The sequence below is a fragment of the Ochlerotatus camptorhynchus genome, unplaced genomic scaffold (assembly GCF_037179485.1).
Source record: "Ochlerotatus camptorhynchus isolate MF236.1 unplaced genomic scaffold, CSIRO-AGI_Acam_v1.1 ptg000292l, whole genome shotgun sequence".
Lineage (NCBI taxonomy): Eukaryota > Metazoa > Arthropoda > Insecta > Diptera > Culicidae > Ochlerotatus > Ochlerotatus camptorhynchus.
In genome coordinates this window covers 1,060,080-1,065,452 of record NW_027040781.1, presented here as the reverse complement: position 1 = coordinate 1,065,452, position 5,373 = coordinate 1,060,080, and the positions used below count along the sequence as shown (strand labels likewise).

Below are 5,373 nucleotides of genomic sequence, written 5' to 3'. Positions count from 1 at the left end.
AGCAAGACACCAGAGCTTTCCTACCACTACCGTTAGAGATAGTTATATGGGGTATTTCCCCAAAATTTCACACGGCCTATGCCTGACGAAAGGAACGGCCGCGCTTCAAGCAAAGGCCGCGGTTGGGTAGCCTGTCAAAATTTTGTAAACAAACATTGAACTTTTGCGCCTGATGAGAGTCAATATTTATCCATCGAGCACTTTGATTCAAAATTAACATCCTTTAATTATAAATATTTTTAATTTGTCGCGTAAAATGCCCCACGAAGATATTTTGCACCGTATACATAATAATCATGCAAGTGTTAATACAGTTTATCATTGCCTCTACGCGGTTTATTTTCTCGGAATGAACCGTGCTTCTCTGGCAAAAATATTTAGTAAATCAAAATCCATCATATGCCAATGGATACGCACGTACGAGCGCGACGGAGTCTTCTCAAGAAACCACCGAACACAAGTGTATCGACGTTTTGGAACCATGCAACGACAATGGCTGCTGGATTTGTATTACAAGGAACCTGTGATCTTCATAGATGAAGCACGAGATCGCTTCCAAAAGCATTTCAAAATCTCTATCAGCGCTGCTTCCGTCATTCGGATTTTGAAAACTGCTGGACTGACATGGAAGAAGATTGAAAGACGGGCCCATTAAAATTCGGAAGGTGGATATTCTCAGGTATAAAACTATTTTGATGACAATTTCGGTATAAATATTTCATATTAACAGGTATGCTGACGAGCTAGAAGCTTTCAAGTGGGAGCTTCACCAAATTGTTTTCATCGACGAGGTTTCATTCGATTCTCGTGACATGCTGCGGAACTACGGATATGGAGTTAAAGGAAAAAAAAATCATCTATCGCGGTGAATTTAACAGGCGCCCACGGGAATCCTACTTATGCTTTCTAGGACAAACAGGGCTGCTGGAATCGTATAGAACAGAAGGTACTTTTACTCGTCAAAAGTTTTTCGAGTGCATCCGGAAGTTTGCAATTCAAAGTGGAAAAGCAGAAACGTATCCAGGGCACCATTCTGTATGGATAATGGATGGTGCTAGAATACATTGTGATAAAAATATCATAATATATCTTCGAGCCCTGGGCATTCTACCCATATTCTTGCCTGCATATTGCCCGATGTTCAATCCAATCGAGGTGATCTTTGGAATCTGCAAAAGGCACCTGAAGATAAACTACGTCAAAAACAGTAAGAAGCCGTTATCCATAACGATTACCGAGACATTCGTCATGTTTGAAAACTATTCGTGTACAAAACTTTTCCATAAATGTGGGTACATTTTCGGAGGCAACTTTGACCCAAATATTGGCCTCGATCAGCCACTGAGCGCATTTGGCTTTGAAGACAAGACATAAATGCATTCTGTGAATATTTGCAGTAAAACACATGTTCTGTCAAACTTTATTTCAACTAAGCATGATCAACATGCATTACGTCCCCAACTTCTTCTGCAACTCTTTGACTTACAGTTGATTCCTGGGGTGCCAAAGAAGTTTGCATACCCTTCAGCATGTCTCGGCACATATTTAGCTTCTCGTTCAAACCTTGAGCCAACAGTTTCACTTCAAAAGCGAAGTTCATAAGTTGTTCCGCTTTATCACACAACACTTGAACACTGGGAACGAGATTGTTTACGATGTTTTGAGCAACCACCAGACCTTCACGCACACATACTGATCGGCTTCCTTCAGAGATATGAAGGGACGAAAACATACCCCTCATTTCCGCTGGTGGCAACTGTGTCATCAACCCAGTCTGAAGATGAGCTGGAGATGCTTGAATCCAGTTGGCCCACTGAATCCATCCAGAATCGTGGCTTCTCAAGTGGGAGTTTTGCTCTTTCAAATGTTGGACCAACTCATCGAGGTTTACGGTGCTTGGTGCTCCAGCTCTGTCTGTTTCACTTGGTTGAAAAAGGCATTTGTTGACTTCTTCCCAGATAGCCACAGAACTGACGGATTGGGAGTAGGCGAAAGCAAACACATTGATAGTTTTCTCTCTCCAGTTTAGCATGATTTTTTCATCTCCTAGCTGGTCCAATTTAATCATGGTCTTTCTTTTTGCGTCCCGTAGGTAGACGAAGTTATTAATATCGCGAATATTCGGATCTTCTTTCGCAGACCACGAAACTTTGATCCCGTCAACTTCATTCACATCAATTTCCTGGCAGAGATGTGGTTTGACGAAGCTCCATATGCACTCAAAGACATCTGACAGACTGTCTTCGGATACTTTTTCGGGAACGTTGATGCATACACCATTTTTTTTGCCTCGTATACTTCTTCACGAAATAATTGGCCAGAAAGTAGAATCGTTTTTGCTCTACTGCTTCCTCAGCTAAATCTCCTGCCTCTCGAAATCATCAGTTGCGAATTCACTCTGATTCAAAAATGGGTTTATCGTATAGTTGACAAGTTTTGAGGAGTCTGGAACATCCGACTTGTTTGAAAGTTCGTCTTCGGCAAATGGGTCCTCATCCTGGCCAGCATTATACAGCGGGTCCTCGATTAGGTATTCCACTTCTTGGTCTACTTCCTCATCTGAATCCTCGTTTCGCTGGTCCATTGCTAACGTCGTGTCTAATGTATAAAACTGTGAATTAAATACGGGAGTTATCTGATATGTGATAGAAAGGAATATTTATTAATATCTTACCGTTAATCCCAGCGTCAATGAGATAATTTTCCTCAAAAACATTCGAAACCGAGATCGAATCAGATTTCCTTTTACATTTTTGACAACTGTTTGTTTTGGTTCTCAGCATCGAAGCAAGGGTTGCCAGTGGCTCTGAAATATTTTATATTTACTTAATAAATTGTACTGGTGACAAAAAACAATCCGGCAACCTTGATGCGGTACTTGGTTTCAAAGCTGTGTTCTTTGGTGCGGTGAACAAGTTTCAGAGAATGACCCAATATTGCCACCGTGTATTTCTGCAAGCCAATTTTTATTCTCTGGAGTGCCGTATCTGTAAATAAATTGCATCTAATTAGAAGCTTCCTTAGTTAAATATTGCAAACAATAATTTTTTTTTCGAAAAAATCCATAATTTTTCCAACGTTGATGCTTGCTACTGCTGTTCAAGTACACTTCGTAGCATACTTCTACTGAACTTCGTTATCCTATTTCTTCTTATGGTTACAGCAATCATCTTTAGTAATAATTCGAAATCTTTTTCCACTCAACTTCGTTCTGTGGTTGTTGGGAATAGTTGGACATTTCTTTGTAGGTATACCTTCAATCTCGTCATCGTCGAGGAAGGCCAGGCCTCCATGAATAAAATTAGTCCGTTCTAGAACTATCCTTACGTTCTTAGGAACAAGTCTAATTTCTTTTCCGATCTGCTTCCAGAAATGGTCCATCTTAATAAGAATACTATTCTAAAGTGAAATCTCTAATACAACAATTTCAATCACAGTTTTCAGATGTATACAACAATATTTACTTTTCCTCGCCAGAATGTTTACACTAGTAGCATTTTTACTTTTCTAAGATGCGAGTCGATATGAAGGAGATGTGATTATTGATTTAAAAAAAATATTTTTTTTCATATCTCAGATTTCTTCGGATTTGTTTGATTTTCTTAATTTTGAATACATAGGTACGTCTTCCATCTTAAATTTATTATCAGAACATGTAAACATCAGGCAAAACGCTCTCGAACCCGATTTGAGGTGTTGGGTCATTATTACATACAAATTACGACCAATGCTGTACTGCCTTAAGTACATACTCAATAACCTTCTTCGGAAATGCTGCTCCAAAAAAATGCTGAATGGGCATACCATTCTGGTCCATTGGTGGAACCAAGCCATAAACCGTATCACGGCTGATGTTGTAGCCAACTCTACCAGTTATTCTGGTCGCATCTTCGGTGAGGACAAATGCTTTAGAAAGATTATTGAGCTTCAAAAATTTCTTAAACAATCTGGTTCAACTCCAGAGGTCATTTTACGAAGATGCGGTTGGCATGCTCAAACTCATATGCTGAGCTACCTCCTTGTACCGTACACACTAACCGAGTCAGTACGGTTTTACTGAGTTTTTGAATTGCGGAACTGTTCGGTAAAAGTTTAATAATCTGTGGAAAATTTATTAATGAGAAAATTTGTTCTGAACTTGTACATACTTAGTTCTTTTAACCCTATTTAATGATAGAAAATATAATTGGTCGATTTCATTGATTTCTTACGGATAACGGTCATTTGAATTTTTACCGACTTTTTCAGCAATTCAAAAACCCAGTAAAAAATACTGACTCCTGTAAAAAAATCTTAGTGTGTATGCGTGATAATGTTTGCACCATTAAGCAACGTCAAAATTAAAAAAAATCTCAAAAATTTCGTTTTCGAGTTTTTAAATTTATTCAAAGGGGGGATGTTTCTCAGAGTCATCTTAATCATCGATCGAGTTTCCACTTGCTGCAATTACGGCCACCAAACGCTTCCGGAATGCACGGCAGGTACTAATAATGTAGTCTGGATCCATTTCTCTCCAGGTACGGGTCAATGTTTGTCTGAGGCTTTGCTGTACTCGGCTGGCGTTTAGAACAGGCCTTGGCCTTCATGACGCGCCATATTAAGTAATCCAGCGGATTAAGATCGGTGCTGGATGGCGGCCGCATATCCTTCGCCCAGAACAGAAGATGTTCCTGCAACCACTTCTGAGTGCGGTTCGAGGTGTGGCACGGAGCCCCATCTTGTTGAAATACAACATTTGGCTTCGGACTGTACTGTTCTTTGATGCACGGAAGAACATACTTACTTAAAATCCCGATGTAGACCTCCGTGTTGACTTTGTCGCCTTCTGGAATGAACACTGGGTCCATTTTTTGCCATCGGAAGCCACCAATCCAAACACCATAACGCTAGCAGGATGCTTGGTCAGATACACGTTCTTGTGCTCGTCGGCCACGTCTTTTACCGGAAGAGAACTAATATACCGGTCGGTTCTGGAATTTGATACGGGATCGACGGTAAACATGCTCTCGTCGGTGAACAGGATTACCGGATTTTTTCGCTTAAGGAAGTTCAAGATTTTCTTGCATCGTTCGACTCGTAGCTCTCGGATGCGATTGGTAATCATGTGAGTTTTTTTTCCGTGCCCTCGACTTCGCCCCGCAATCTTCCTTTACGATCTTCCGTGCCGTAAAGTCACTGATCCCGTGTTCCTTTGCCATTTTCCTTATTGAACGCACTGGATTCACCCGAATCTTCCTTTTGATAGCAGCGATAACCATCGGAACCCGAGCTGACCTCGGACGACCTGTGGCCGCCATCGCGGATAGCTGTCTTTTCTTTTCTCGATCTAAAACCCTTTTGACGGTCCACCGGGACACTCCCACGGCGATTGAA

General features: G+C 40.8%; 2 pseudogenes; one reads left to right on the top strand and one right to left on the bottom strand.

Moving 5' to 3' along the window:
- Positions 1-256: 256 nt before the first annotated feature.
- Positions 257-1,374, top strand: LOC135706853 (uncharacterized; annotated as a pseudogene).
- A 55-nt stretch (positions 1,375-1,429) lies between these two features.
- Positions 1,430-2,584, bottom strand: LOC135706861 (uncharacterized; annotated as a pseudogene).
- Between the last annotated feature and the right edge of the window lie 2,789 nt (positions 2,585-5,373).